At 40.7% G+C, this 16783-nt stretch overlaps 1 long non-coding RNA gene across 1 annotated transcript; it reads left to right on the forward strand.

The window, feature by feature from the left end:
* Positions 1 to 10236: 10236 nt before the first annotated feature.
* Positions 10237 to 10735, forward strand: LOC118562007. Its single transcript, XR_004930431.1, has 3 exons — positions 10237 to 10299; positions 10438 to 10514; positions 10645 to 10735. It is a non-coding gene; the product is annotated as an uncharacterized LOC118562007 (long non-coding RNA).
* The last annotated feature ends 6048 nt before the right edge of the window (positions 10736 to 16783 follow it).

The following is a 16783-nucleotide window of genomic DNA, read 5'->3' on the forward strand; positions in this document are numbered from 1 at the left end:
TTGTACATGGCTTTGCTGCAATCCCTCATACTGAGCAAGCATGAAGCGACAGTGGGAAGAAAAACCACCCATTAACGGGAAGGAAAAACCTCCGGCAGAACCGGGCTCAGTATGAACGGTCATCTGCCTCGACCGACTGGGGTTACAGAAGACAGAACAGAGACACAACAAGACAGACAAACAAGCACAGAAGCACACATTGATCTAGTAATCTGTTCTACATTAGATGGTAGTAGCGGGTGAGCCGTCTTCTCTGGATGATGTCACAGTTAACAGAACGCCAGACCAGGTGTACCTACTATGAAGAAAAAGAGAGAGAGCAAAAAGTTAAAAGCTGAAATGACGACAGTCATTTCAATGTAATACAATGCAAAACTGGAGAACAGTAGACTGAAGAACAGTAGAAATCAGTAGAGTGAGAAAATTAGACCCTGATGTCCTCCAGCAGCCTAGGCCTATCACAGCACAACTATAGAGATAGCTCAGGGTATGAGCCACTCTAACTATAAGCTTTGTCAAAAAGGAAAGTTTTAACATTAGTCTTAAAAATAGATAGGGTGTCTGCCTCACGGACCAAAACTGGGAGTTGGTTCCACAGGAGAGGAGCCTGATAGCTAAAGGATCTGCCTCCCATTCTACTTTTAGAGACTCTAGGAACCAGCAGCAGACCTGCAGTCTGAGAGCGAAGTGCTCTGTTAGGAACATACGGGGTAATCAGAGCTCTGATATATGGTGGAGCTTGATTATTAAGGGCTTTATACGTTAGAAGGAGAATTTTAAATTCTATTCTTGATTTAACAGGAAGCCAATGAAGGGAAGCTAAAATTGGAGAAATATGATCCCTCTTGTTGATTTTCATCAGAACTCTTGCCGCAGCATTTTGAATCAGCTGAAGACTTCGAACTGCATTTTGTGGACTTCCTGATAGTAAAGAATTACAATAGTCCAGCCTTGAAGTAACAAATGCATGGACTAGTTTTTCAGCATCACTCCTGGACAGAATGTTTCTAATTTTGGCGATATTCCGGAGGTGAAAAAAGGAAACTCTGGAAACCTGTTTAATATGGGATTTAAATGACATGTCTTGGTCGAAAACAACACCAAGATTTTTAACTTTATTACCAGAGGCCAAGTTAATGCCATCCAGATTAAGGGATTGATTAAGAACTTTATTTTTTGAAGACTCTGGCCCAAAGATTACAACTTCTGTCTTGTCAGAATTTAAATGCAGGAAATTTAAAGTCATCCAGCTTTTGATGTCATCAAGACATGACTGCAGTCGAAGTAACTGATTGGATTCATCAGGATTTATGGATAAATATAGCTGAGTGTCATCAGCATAACAGTGGAAATTAATCCCATGCTGTCTGATAATTTTGCCAATCGGAAGCATATATATAGTAAATAGAATTGGTCCAAGGACTGAACCCTGTGGTACTCCACAAGTGACCCTAGAGTTTGAGGAAGATTTATTATTAACATGAACAAACTGGAATCTGTCCGACAGATAAGATTTAAACCAGCCTAATGCTTTTCCCTTAATCCCTACAGTATGCTCAAGTCTTTGTAGGAGAATATTGTGATCAACTGTATCAAATGCAGCACTGAGATCTAACAGGACAAGTATAGACACAAGTCCATTATCTGAGGCCATGAGAATATCATTAGTGACCTTCACCAGAGCTGTTTCAGTGCTATGATGAGCTCTGAAGCCTGACTGAAACTCCTCAAGTAGGTCATTACTTTGTAAATGTTCACATAGTTGATTAGCAACTACTTTCTCAAGAATTTTAGATAAGAAAAGAAGATTAGATATAGGTCTGTAATTTACTAACTCATCTTGATCAAGAGATGGTTTCTTAAGTAAAGGTTTAATAACAGCTACTTTAAAAGCCTGTGGTACATATCCATTTACCAAGGATACATTAATCATGTCTAAAATAGGACCACTGATCAGAGGGAATACCTCCTTAAACAACTTGGTTGGGATTGGGTCTAACATACAGGTAGAAGGTTTAGATGAAGCTAAAATTTTAGATAACTCAGAAAGCTCTACTGCTTTTAAACAGTTCAGACACTGCGCAGGTTCTAAGGATTCCTCCAATGCTGCCTCACTTACTGAGGATGAGGTAATCATGTTTGGGAGGATGCCAATTATTTTATTTTTAATGGAATCAATTTTATTTATGAAGAATCCCATAAAATCATTACTGCTAAGAGCTAAGGGAATGGATGGATCAACAGAGCTGTGGCTCTGAGTAAGTTTGGCAACTGTACTGAAGAGAAATCTAGGATTATTCTTATTCTCCTCAATTAATGATGAAAAATATGCTGCTCTAGCTCTGCGAAGGGTCTTGTTATACAACAACAGACTGTTCTTCCAGATTAGGTAGGATTCCTCTTGGTGTGTAGAGCGCCATTTTCTCTCCAATTTCCTAACATTGTGCTTCAAGGAACGCAGCTCTGAATTAAACCAAGGAGCCAGCTTCCTGTGAATAATCACCTTCTTTTTCAAGGGAGCTACATTGTCTAATGCAGAACGCAATGACGAAGTCATACCGTTTACAAAGACATCTATTTGTGAATTGGAAGAAACAACATTGCTGCTATCTGCAGGGCATTTCTGCAATACGGAGGATATTAAAAAGGGGACAGACTCTTTAAGTTTTGATACAGCATTATCCGATAAAGATCTACTATAATGGAACCCTCTTTTGGGGGTGGAGAACTCAGTTAGATTAAACTCAAATGTTATTAAAAAATGATCAGATAGGACAGGGTTGTGAGGAAATACTGTTAATTCTTCACAATCAATGCCATATGTCAGAACAAGGTCTAAAGTATGGAGCCGAGAGTGCGTCGGTTCATGCACATTTTGAGCAAAACCAATTGAATCTAGGATAGTTTTAAAGGCTACACTAAGGTTATCACATTCTGTGTCAACATGGATGTTAAAATCACCCACTATAATAGCCTTATCAGTATTTAACACCAAATCAGATAAGAAATCTGACAACTGATCCAAAAACTGAGTGTAAGGGCCTGGTGGACGATACAAAACAACAAACAGAAGAGGTTTTATTGCTTTGCAGCTTGGATGAGGGAAACTGAGGGTTAAATGTTCAAAAGAACTGTAGTTATTAATTGGCCTGGGACTAATTAATAAATCAGACTGAAAGATAGTTGCCACTCCTCCTCCTCTTCCCACAGATCTGGGAATGTGGAAATTTGAATAATTGGAGGGAGTTGACTCATTTATACTAACGTAGTCCTCTTGTAGCCAGGTTTCTGTGAGACAAAACAAATCAATCTGTTTATCAGAAATCAATTCGTTAACTAACAAAGTCTTTGGAGGGAGAGACCTTATATTTAATAGACCACATTTAATTGTTTTATTTTTAGGTTCAAGGTGAACCGTATTGATTTTTATTAGGTTTTTATGATTTGTTCCTTTTAGATAAGTTTTTGATCTGTTAAGTTTTGGCCGTGGGAAAGACACCGTCTCAATAGGATAATGGATGGGTAACAGTACAGAAGCTGCAGAGAGGTGTGTTAAACTACGGCTCTGCTTCCTGGTCTGGACCCTGGATTGTCAGCATTTAGGAGGACTAATAAATCCGGCCAGATTTCTAGAAAGAAGAGCTGCACCATCCAAAGTAGGATGGATGCCGTCTCTCCGGATCAGACCAGGTTTTCCCCAGAAAGTTCTCCAGTTATCAATGTAGCCCACGTCGTTTTCAGGACACCACCTAGACAACCAGCGGTTGAATGATGACATGCGGCTAAACATGTCATCACTGGTCAAATCAGGCAGGGGACCAGAGAAAATTACGGAGTCCGACATTGCTTTAGCAAACTCACACACCGAAGCAACACCAACTTTAGTGACCTCCGATCGGCGTGATCGGGTGTCATTACCGCCAGCGTGAATAACAATCTTACTGTATTTACGCTTATCCTTAGCCAGCAGTTTCAGGTAAGATTCTATGTCGCCCGTTCTGGCCCCTGGGAGGCATTTAACTATGGTCCCTGGTGTCTCTAGTGCCACGTTTCTGACTATTGAGCTCCCAATAACCAGGATCGGCTTCTCAGCGGGTGTGTCGCTGAGTGGGGAAAATTTGTTTGAAACGCAGACGGGTTGGTGGTGAACTGGGGGCTGAAATCTAGAGCTATGCTTCCTACGAACTGTCACCCAGCCGGCCTGCTTACCCGGCTGCTCGGGTGCTTCTGGAGGACCACTAAGTGAACTAACGCTAGGTCTATGTGGCTCCGCGCTAGCAGAGGGGCGGCTATCAGCTGGTCTTTCCATAGCACGGAGCCGGGACTCTAATTCTGACACCCTCGCCTCCAAAGCTACAAAAACACTACATTTATTACAAGTACCATTATCACTAAAGGAGGCAGAGGAATAGCTAAACATCTGACACAGAGAGCAGGAGATAAGGGGAGACTTAGTCAGAGACGGAGAAGCTGAAGTAATAGTAGGAGAGGAAGCCATTGTGGAGCTAAAGCTAGGCTAGGCTAAAGCTAGGCTAGCGCCCTTCTACCACGCCAAGAGAGCAAACCGTGAAACACGAGGAGTTCCCAAGCGTGATGTGCAGCAACAGAAAATGTTTTAAAAGTGCTTATGTGTTAGAAACAGATGTTACAGCAAAGAGATTAAAGATAAAAGCGAGAGAATCTGGAGCAACAAACCGTTGCTCACGCAGTGAAAACAGGAAGTGATACAATACGCCTTACCGCAAACAGGAAGTGACGTCAGTCACATTTAACCCTCAGTTTCCCTCATCCAAACTGCAAAGCAATAAAACCTCTTCTGTTTGTTGTTTTGTATCGTCCACCAGGCCCTTACACTCAGTTTTTGGATCAGTTGTCAGATTTCTTATCTGATTTGGTGTTAAATACTGATAAGGTTATTATAGTGGGTGATTTTAACATCCATGTTGACACTGAATGTGATAACCTTAGTGTAGCCTTTAAAACTATCCTAGATTCAATTGGTTTTGCTCAAAATGTGCATGAACCGACGCACTCTCGGCTCCATACTTTAGACCTTGTTCTGACATATGGTATTGATTGTGAAGAATTAACAGTATTCTCTCACAACCCTGTCCTGTCTGATCATTTTTTAATAACATTTGAGTTTAATCTAACTGAATTCTCCACCCCCAAAAGAGGGTTCCATTATAGTAGATTTTTATCGGATAATGCTGTATCAAAACTTAAAGAGTCTGTCCCCTTTTTAATATCCTCAGTATTGCAGAAATGCCCTGTAGATGGCAGCATTGCTGTTTCTTCCCATTCACAAATCGATACCTTTGCTAACAATGTGACTTCCTCATTGCGTTCTGCATTAGACAATGTAGCTCCCTTGAAAAAGAAGGTGATTATTCACAGGAAGCTGGCTCCTTGGTTTAATTCAGAGCTGCGTTCCTTGAAGCACAATGTTAGGAAATTGGAGAGAAAATGGCGCTCTACACACCAAGAGGAATCCTACTTAATCTGGAAGAACAGTCTATTGTTGTATAACAAGACCCTTCGCAGAGTTAGAGCAGCATATTTTTCATCATTAATTGAAGAGAATAAAAATAATCCTAGATTTCTCTTTAGTACAGTTGCCAAACTTACCCAGAGCCACAGCTCTGTTGATCCATCCATTCCCTTAGCTCTTAGTAGTAATGATTTTATGGGATTCTTCATAAATAAAATTGATGCCATTAAAAATAAAATAATTGGCATCCTCCCAAACATGATTACCTCGTCCTCAGTAAGTGAGGCAGCATTGGAGGAATCTTTAGAATCTGCGCAGTGTTTGAACTGTTTAGAAGCAGTAGAGCTTTCTGAGCTATCTAAAATTTTAGCTTCATCTAAACCTTCTACCATGTATGTTAGACCCAATCCCAACCAAGTTGTTTAAGGACATATTCCCTTTGATCAGTGGCACTATTTTAGACATGATTAATCTATCCTTAGTAAATGGATATGTACCACAGGTTTTGAAAGTAGCTGTTATTAAACCTTTACTTAAGAAACCTTCTCTTGATCAAGATGAGTTAGTAAATTACAGACCTATATCTAATCTTCTTTTCTTATCTAAAATTCTTGAGAAAGTAGTTGCTAATCAACTTTGTGAACATTTACAAAGTAATGACCTACTTGAGGAGTTTCAGTCAGGCTTCAGAGCTCATCATAGCACTGAAACAGCTCTGGTGAAGGTCACTAATGATATTCTCATGGCCTCAGATAATGGACTTGTGTCTATACTTGTCCTGTTAGATCTCAGTGCTGCGTTTGATACAGTTGATCACAATATTCTCCTACAAAGACTTGAACATACTGTAGGGATTAAGGGGAAAGCATTAGGCTGGTTTAAATCTTATCTGTCAGACAGATTCCAATTTGTTCATGTTAATAATAAATCTTCCTCAAACTCTAGGGTCACCTGTGGGGTACCACAGGGTTCAGTGCTTGGACCAATTCTCTTTACTATATATATGCTTCCGATAGGCAAAATTATCAGACAGCATGGGATTAATTTCCACTGTTATGCTGATGATACTCAGCTATATTTATCCATAAATCCTGATGAATCCAATCAATTACTTCGACTGCAGTCATGTCTTGATGACATCAAAAGCTGGATGACTTTAAATTTCCTGCATCTAAATTCTGACAAGATCGAAGTTTTAATCTTTGGGCCAGAGTCCTCAAAAAATAAACTTCTTAACCAATCACTTAATCTGGGTGGCATTAACCTGGCCTCTGGTAATAAAGTAAAAAATCTTGGTGTTATTTTTGACCAAGACATGTCATTTAAATCCCATATTAAACAGGTTTCCATAGTTTCCTTTTTTCACCTCCGGAATATCGCCAAAATTAGAAACATTCTGTCCAGGAGTGATGCTGAAAAACTAGTCCATGCATTTGTTATTTCAAGGCTGGACTATTGTAATTCTTTACTATCAGGAAGTCCACAAAATGCAGTTCAAAGCCTTCAGCTGATCCAAAATGCTGCAGCAAGAGTTCTGATGAAAATCAACAAGAGGGATCATATTTCTCCAATTTTAGCTTCCCTTCATTGGCTTCCTGTTAAATCAAGAATAGAATTTAAAATTCTTCTTCTAACGTATAAAGCCCTTAATAATCAAACTCCATCATATATCAGAGCTCTGATTACCCCGTATGTTCCTAACAGAGCACTTCGCTCTCAGACTGCAGGTCTGCTGGTGGTTCCTAGAGTCTCTAAAAGTAGAATGGGAGGCAGATCCTTTAGCTATCAGGCTCCTCTCCTGTGGAACCAACTCCCAGTTTTGGTCCGTGAGGCAGACACCCTGTCTACTTTTAAGAATAATCTTAAAACTTTCTTTTTTGACAAAGCTTATAACTACAGTGGCTCATGTTACTCTGAGCTACCTTTATAGTTTTACTGCTATAGGCTTAGGCTACTGAAGAATATCAGGATCTCATTTTCTATATATATATATATATATATATATACACACACACACACACATATATATATATATATATATATATATATATATATATATATATATATATATATATATATATATATATACACATTGTTATTGAGGATCTGCCAACCAATCACGAGTGATTTTACTTGTTTGAAAGTTGTGGTTTCATCCAATACTGAGTAAGGAAATTCAAGCCTGGCATGGCCAGGTGTGGTTTTGCTGCCAATCACGAGTGATTTTTCTTGTTTGAAAGTAGTGGTTTCATCCAATACTGAGTAAGGATATTCAAGCCAGGCCTGGCCAGCTGCGGTTTCGCTGCATTCATATGCTAATTAGGGCCATTAGCACTCTGAAAGCTCTCCACATACGTCATTGTCCGGCACTGACAAACGGCGACCGAAAATGAGGGAGATCTCTGGTCGTTTACGGGGACGAAAATCACACTTTTCATGCAGTGGTATATGCAGCACGTCTCTTAATTAGGCAACTGCCATAGCATTTGCAATGCAAATGCATGGCCAGGGCTTATTTCCCTGCACCTAATAAGGGTTTCTTTATTAGGCGACTGCCTAATAAAACACACAACACACAATATCAGGATGCAAGAGAAAAAAGCATTAGCGAGCGGCTAACAGAATTAGGACTACCGCTGTCTGAAAATGTTTCTAGATCAGGTCGTATTTGCTTGCGTTGCTTCTGCTTGATTGGTAGAGAAAGACTCAAACGCAGCAGAAGCATCAACCTCAACATCACAGGCAACTGCCGAATCTTCAAACCCATCATCAACAGGCAAGAAACGCTCTGAGAAACAGGACAGAGTGCCGACCCCTTCCAAGACGTGTCTCCAACCCCAAAGACGGCACGGCAAAGTTTGACGGAGGTAATTTGAATTGAATGTGAAACATAACTTGTGTTTGGTTAAAGTGCTGATATCACTGATGTATAACGTCAGACCCAGTATACGGGTAGGAAATGTAGCAGCTAGGATCCCAAAGGACTAAAAGAAAAGCTCATCCTCGAACATCAAACGCCATAACCTACACAATAGACTATGTAAGAGAATCTTCTTGAGCCTTGATTGTCTCACCATCATGTTTTTATTATTATTTATTATAGCTATAGCATTCCCTCCCATGTTTCTTATATCCATATGACATACACAATTCAACCACACCAGTACCTTGTATTTATAGTGTACAGATCGGCTGTAATTAAAAAAGTGTATCTTTTTCTGATCTGTAATAAACACTGTTGTCTTGTGATAACATCTTGATATCGGGAATTTAGCTACACTGTTGTCAAAGGCTTGATGCATCAGGATTTTGCTCCCCAGGATAACATATTATTAATTGTCTGAATCTGAGTATACTAGTAGTTTACTAATGAACCCTTTTTATTTGTGTTTCAGGTTATTATTCACTACCCATCCCATCCAAAGGGTGACAGAATTGTATGTCAGGCAAACACGGCAGCAATTGTTGAAAATACTGCAAAGCAGAATTGGTCACGGGCTGCCAATCAGATGGTCAAAAACAAAGACCTCTTAGAAGCACTTAAGGAAAACATCCTTCAAGTTATTGAGGATGAGATAAAGTTCCTATGCAACCCGCTTAAGGGTTTCATGCTTTGGCGGTCATAAGCTGCTGATTTGAAGGCATTTTCTTTCGCAAACCTTCAGTCAGATCTTCAGTCTATGGCACCATTCACATATTCCATATTTTCTCAAATCACCAAAGGCTCTCCCCATCCCACTTGTGCTTCTGCTGCTATAGCCTTGCGAGGAAGGGAACCACGCTTGTCGGCCTTTGCCTACTACGTAAACAGTGTGCTGCAGTATGGTGGGGCCAAAAAAGCTGTTTACAAAAGCTTAAGCAAACTGTGTATAACAACTGCACACAATCATGCTGTTGGAAAGCAAAAACAGTTCGCAAATACATGCGGTGAAGAATTACAGCTACTAAAAGTAGCCCATGAAGTCTTCCTCATGTCTCAAAAGGAACATGGAGGCACCGATGTGGAGGGAGCTAGTGCAACAAGAACACTAAGTGACACAGTGGACCTGGACACAGCTACGCTAAGCATGGAACATTGCATTTTAACAGGTGAGAGGGACCAGCCATTAAGATGGCCAAATTGCTCTGTCCAGGACAATTGTCAGTGATCTTATTCATGCTTTTGGGGTATTAATGTGTCAGCGCTCAATGCTAACTTGTGTAGTCCACTTATACATTGTGTTGCTTTTTTTCTTTGTTTCTCTACAGATGAAACTACAGTTCAGGTGGCACCATTGTGACACATGGAGCTACTGGCACCACTACCAGCACTTTACAGACGGATCAGCAGACTGACCAGGGGCCTGCCGATGGCACACCTGTGTTCACCTTCGGTTCACTTACTGATGAGGAAATGGCACATCTGGGTGTTGCAGTATTGCCCTTCGAAGCATCACCAACATGCTCAACTCCACCACCTACATATGCCATCATATTTGATAATCTTGACTTCTTTGTTCGCACACACCACCAGTTTGTCGTCCGAGGGAACAAGTCACTTTACCGGATCCACCACCTTGCGGTGGAAGATAGAGTGCCTTCACAATATCTCAGCAAGACAAGCCTACTCAGGCAATCATGGAGTACGACATTGGGGACTCCCTCCCGGGTCCTGAAACCCAAGCCCATATGCGCCGTGAACACATAGTCCTGGGCAGCCGTATCCTCACACAGCATGGCTTGAAGATGCCTTCAAGCCATTCTCAAGAGTCATGGTTCATCACATCCCTCACAAGTTTTCAAAGATTATGTCAGAGGCCTCCACCCACGTAAGTATTTATGATATACACAACATTGTGCGTTGGACATTCATTTAACTTTGTGTTGCTTAAGAAGTCACCACTGTACTGGTGTGTTTTTTCAACACAAACCTTTGTCGCCCCAATCCATGCATCCTCACTTTATAGTACCCTCTTGGAATCCTGTTCAAGGATGAAAACAAATCTGGAGACTTGGTGGATGTTCTACAGCACCTCCAGAAAGAGTATGTGTGAACTAAGGCAGCAGTGGACAATTTCACTTTTTGGAAAATTTGACAGTCGGCATTTGGCACAAGGGGCAAGCTGGTTAGCTGGTATTGATAAAGCATGAAAATCTACTTATGTGTCATGTAGGTATGCTCCAAAGGGCCCAGATGGAGAGCATTCTAGTCGGCGGTGACCGGCTGACGGAGGGGAAACGTAGGAACCTTCAGTAGAGCTTTGCTGAAGGGGAAAGTGTGGAAGACCGACTTGAAAGGCTTGTTTTTATGGGGTAAGAGCGCTTTCAAAATAGATTTGTACATAAAAGGATAGTTGTGTCCAGGGTGCGATTTGCTGGGGGGGATGGGGGGGATTTCCCCCCCCTCTGGTTGTGATATCCCCCCCTCTGGTCATTCATGTTATATCCCTGGGGGGGATACATTCCTCCCCCCTCTGATCTAAATAAGTAATATTATCAGGGGTTAAAGTTCTCTGTCGCTGCGACAGATTTCCGTCATTTGGAAAATGAGCGCAAAATGTTCTGTGTAGACTTTTTATTCAAGATTTTAAACAGAAGCTCCGCTCAACCAATGCAATCTGGCAGAGCCAGGACATTAGCCAATCAGAAAGAGAGTAGGGCGGGTCTTTGAAACGCGGAGGTCTCCCATCTGAGTTTTATCGGTGTTTAATCATTTTAACTTTTGGAAGAACATCTCAAACTGACCACAGATGCTATGAATGAGAGTACCGATGGTCAAAGATTTTCTTTGGATTTATGTGAACCACCAGGTCAGAAAGTTCAGTGAATAGAACAGCTGATGATAACTTCGCTCGGTAAGTATGTCTGTTGCTGCTACTGCAGCTAATTAATGAATTATTTCCACCTGTGGCCATGTCGCCTGTCAGTGTTTATTCCCTCGCTTCCAGTCATTTAGCTGATAAACCCAGCGACTAACCAGGGATCCCCTCATGATTCACTGTTATGTTTTATTTAAAACTGAAAGAGTAACGCTCCAGCACGGCTAATTTAGCATGACACGCTTTTCTGTAAGAAAGAAGGCAGAGCTGCAGTCAGAGCGGCTGTCAGTCAATAAGCAGCAGCTACACCTCATGAGGAGCTGAACCAGGACACTTGTTAAATAAAATCACAAGGATTTTGATGCATACAGATTATTAAGGAAACTACATCAAAAATAAACCAATAAACTGCAGCTACAACATGGACTGGAGAACGGGTTCTAACTGTGTGAGACCAGAGAAAGGCGATTCTCAGAGTTTTTGTAGTTATTTGTTTTTTTTTCCACGGAGTGGAGCGTGATGTGAAGCAAGTCGCACCAGAAACATGTTAAATAGACTCCTGTGAATCTATGGACTCATTTTACTCCAACCCAAAACACCTGCCAGACAGACAAGCTAAACCAGCCAAGATCAACTTAAACAATATTTAACTTAGCAGAAGCTTAATACATTTTTTTAATGTTCTTTGAAAGCAAGTTACGTTTTTTTTCTGACAAACTTTAAGCAATTTTATTAAACTTTTTAAAAATGGAACCTCCCATCCATGGATTTTCTATACCTGCTTTTCCGTACAGGTGTTACGTCATGCCGTATCTGATTGGAAAAAGCGGCTTGACTTAACACAGGGCCGTGGAGGGGCTGGTGACTCTCCAGCAGTCAATGAGCGAGAGGTGGGGACACAGAGTCCATCCTGGACATGTCACTGGGCTAAAATATAACCGTTTTTATGAACGTCAAAAAAGTTAATGCCTTTTTATAAACTCATGAGTTGTGATAATAAATTGGTGAGCAATAACGGGCAAAGCAGAGACTGATTATTGTAATGTGCGATCTGTGTCGTGTTGGTTTTGTGTCCCTCTTTGTCCATGGCTATTGTTGGCCTTGTATGATCATAAGATTGATTTATATTGAATGTGACAGTGGAGTTAATGTACAGGTGTGAAGAAGATGATGTAATTATGCAAGCTGCTCTCTTTTGAATTAGCTGCAGTTTATGGAGGGTTTTCCGGGGGACAAGGAGGGAAGGGTTTTGAAATTGTAAAGTGGAAAGGTGAGTGGACAGTGGACCAGTTTGGCAAAAGTGCGAAGGAAGAACTTGCTTGATGCTGTAAACATGAAAGTTAACCAGGTGATGTTATGGATGTGGAAAGTGAAGGAGATTATGGAGAGGGCTGTCCAGGATGGTGCCAAGGCTCTGAAGCAGAAAGGTGGGAGAGAGACAGGAATTGTCAATGGAACTACCAGATTTGGTTAAAGAGGACTTTGCACAATAAGCAAATGAGATTATTAAGGTGGCATGACGTCCACGGCCCGGGAATATATGGGCTGACTAGAAAAATTTGAGTCAAATTGATATTTTTGCTTTAACCCCTGAATATTATGGATTTATATTAATACATGTCTTGTGTCCTTCACATTTGTAAATTAATTACCTTTTCTGCTCAAAGCGGTTAAAGTAAACTAATACCAACTCCCGAGTCCCGACAGTAGATGGCGAAAGTTTAAAAACAATAGTCTAACCTACTGGACCTAGGTAACTACCTGAAAGAGCACCTGCTAGCTAACTTTTGAAATGATCCCCCCCTCTGGTTTTTTTGCAAATCGCACACTGGTTGTGTCCATATTAGTCAGAAGTTGTGCATAACAAACATTTGTAAACTCATAATAATTGAAATCTCATTCAAAACATTCAACATACAGTTTAAATAGTTACATCTTCAATTACTAATAAATACAAATTTCAAGTTTAAATTTGTGCTTTATTCTTTATGAACACAAACAGCAGCAGCTGTTTAAAAATACGGATTTTTTTCTTTGAGAATACGAATTCACAACAGTGGTCTGACGTCACGGTTTTGAAGGCTGGTTAATGGAGCACAGAGTGCGAAGTTAGGAGCCGTGCATTCGTTCTTCAGACTGACCGTCTCAGAATGCACCGCGGCCGCAGCTTCATTCCAGACAACGCAGAGATCACAGTGGTAAGTTAAACACTCCCTTTTCTGCTGCTGTTGTTCTTCAAAAGTACGTTTTCAGATTGTTTGAGGCGAGAACATTATACTTTTAAGCTTCCCTACGTGGCCTGTTTACAGAGTTAGTGCGTAATTTAAAAAAAAGAGTGATTTATTTGTTGACGTGTGTTGCTTTATTAACTCAATAATTGCTGGAATAAATTGTAAATGTCTCCAAAGAATGACAGCAGCATTTAAAAAGGAGCTGGACCATAATTTAATAACAATATATATCAGTCGAAAGACGTGTGGCACAATAAGGGAAAAATGGGTCGATAAAAGTTGGTTATAGAGACAGTTTTCCTTCCTTCCTCTTAGCCTATTATATTAGTTGATGCTGCAGTCACTGCTTCCTCTCAACCAATCGTAATCGCGGACCCAGGCAAGTTGGTTGCGTCTGGTAACGCAACCAACTTGTTTCATCACGTAAGCCGCTCACTGCCGCAGCAGCGTGAGCTGTGTCAGCCCTGCGCGACTCCGCGTCATCTTCTTAGGAATCTTCTGGAAGTTCTTCCAAAACAAAGCTGGTACAGCAGCTAAACTTGGCTCCCTTCTTTGTGATAAAATGACAAAGCATCTAAGCGGCATAAGGACATCACACATGCAGTAACATGCTTCATAGTGATGGATATGTTGTTGTCTGCAGTTGAAAAACCTGGCTTCAAACAACCACTCGCCACTCGATCCGCGATATAAAGTTCCGAGCTGCAAGTTTTCGCTGTTAGGGAGCTGGTCACTAAAGTGACCAGCTCCCTAACAGCGCTGGTCACTTTAGTTTATTCTTTGTCAGTATTTAATAACATCACCCAGGTCTCTTAAGTTACGTTATTTTTCTTTAAAAAAAATCAGTTATGTTTAAAAATGTTGGGTAAATAAGAATTTAATTGGGATTGAGTGTTTGTGTGTGATATATTAAAATTAAGTCATTTAGCAATATTATAAGAGCCAGGTTTTAAATCTTTTTGATAATTAAGTTTGGGGTTGAACTCAAGGGGAGATGGGATAAAATCTGGGAGTGAAGCGCGAAAAAGCCCAATAATTTGGAAAATTGGATTTATGTGGAGCCAGCAAAAGACTTAAAAGCTGACAGGAAAGGCAGAGCAGCTTGTCTCATAACAAATAACATATTTGGATTCCCTCCCTATCTACTCCTGGATTGTTATGACGGAGAGTGCCCAGAAAAGCCCCCGGCTACCCCCCTCCCCCGCTGACACCTGAGGATGCTTCTCTGAACTGTGGGCCGGCTGATAACATCAAGGACAATGGCCTCTTGAGAGTGTTCACGGAGAAAAACACTTTCGCCCATACACACACGCATAACTGATACTCATAAAACTGATGAATTACACACACGCGACAGGTCTCAAATGTTTACCTTCTGCATACATGTTGTCTTGTGTTTATTTGTGCTTTTGTGCTATGAGGGTTTTTTTGTGTCGGTTGTTTGTCTCTTTATAGGTGAGAGCATAAATAGGCAAACATCTGTCTCTTTTTTTTCTCCCTCCCCTCTTCCCCATGTTGTTGCTCTTTCTTCGAGAGTTTCAAGGCAGCGCCTGTAAACTCCGTTTAGGCGGGGTCTGGTTTGGAGGAATGTGGCCTTGACAGCTGCGCTTTTTAGCAGCGGCTGGCTGGCTGCGTTCCTTGGCAACGCAAGGCCTCAGTCAATCGTTCCCCCCAAATGTTTGTTTGTTAAGTGTATGTGATGGACGGTTGTACTGGAACTGACTTTTCGATTGCAATGCAAATTGTCATTGACAAATAAAATTTGATTGATTGACTGATTGATTGATTGATTGATTGATTGAATTATCTATCCATCAATATGCCTTTTTTTATCAATATGCTTTTTTTTCTATATTGTCCAGCCCTAATATAAAATCTATAAATAAATAAATAAATTCTATAAATGTTTTTCCTATCTAAGTGAGTTTCCTCTGAGTGAGGACACGAAGAATTGAGAGGAGGAAGAGGGAAAGAAAACAATAGTAATATATGAAAAAAAACAGATATTTATTTTAGACAAATGTTTTAACTTTGGAACAGAATGAAGGTGTAACATATTCAACAAATTAACAGTTACTAACGTGGTTTAAAACAGAGAAATAACTTCTATTAACATCTTATACAAATAGACAACACCTACAAATATACAATTAAAAATAGTTGAAATGGAAATTAATTTACTGATTATTTTATGTATTTTTACAGGTAGTGGAAAAAAATTAAATGAAGCAGCATGTGTACATGACTACTACAACTGATCTACGTTAGTTCAGATGTAGTCATGTTCACTTAAACATGCAGCCAGCTGGAGCAGCTCCCTGTCTTCAGCCGCCGGATGGCCGTTCTCCTCTGGGTCAACCTCCTCGTCCTCCACGTCTAGCGTGTTCCCTGCCTCTATATTCAAAAAAATAAATAAAAACAAAGCAACTGGACTTGTTTTCCGTAGTGAAGACGTTTCACTTCCTCTCTAGGAAGCTTTCTCAATTCAAAAAGTCTGGAGTAATGTGGAGTAACAAGCTTTGTTACTCTACATTACTCCACATTACTCCAAAAAGTCTGGAGTAATGTGGAGTAACAAAGCTTGTTACTTTGTTTTTAATTTTTTTGGAATGACCATGACCTGGATGACTGAGAATCTTCACCAGCACCCTGCCTCTATACTAATATTGTGGAGGATGCAGCAGAGGGCGATTACTTTTGGGGAAAACGGCGGGCAGACCTCCAGCGCCCTTAAGAAGATGGAACGCCACCGTGTCTTCAAACCACCAAAGACACGCCCAATGATGTTTCTCGCCTTGGCGTGGTGCCTGTTGTAGGGTGCCTCCACCGGAACTGTACCAAATATAAAATTAACTTGTAATTTAGGTAATATGCTTATATATCTTAATCTTCTGTCCAATTAATATAATCTATTTATTAATTGTGTGTCATTGTTGGCTCTATTTAAGGACAAGAAGGTAAGAGATCTTACTGGCAAACTGTTTCCCTATAGGATGCACCGCAGGTCAGCCAGTAGAGGGTCACCAGCACCTCTATCTCCCGTGGCCATCCATGGACCTTCTGGATGGGCAGCAGCTGAAGGAGGAGGACGATGGTGGCCCTTCTTAGCCTGACGGCTGGTTTCAGGTCCCCTTCATTAAAAAATACTTGGAGGATTGGCACAGAAGTGTTTATCCTCACATATTTTGTTTCTGTTTCTTCCTGTAAATAAAAAATGCCAAATGTTACCATAATTGTTTTTTCAATTCTCACCTTTTCACACC

The sequence above is a fragment of the Fundulus heteroclitus genome, unplaced genomic scaffold, assembly GCF_011125445.2.
Source record: "Fundulus heteroclitus isolate FHET01 unplaced genomic scaffold, MU-UCD_Fhet_4.1 scaffold_79, whole genome shotgun sequence".
Taxonomy (NCBI): domain Eukaryota; kingdom Metazoa; phylum Chordata; class Actinopteri; order Cyprinodontiformes; family Fundulidae; genus Fundulus; species Fundulus heteroclitus.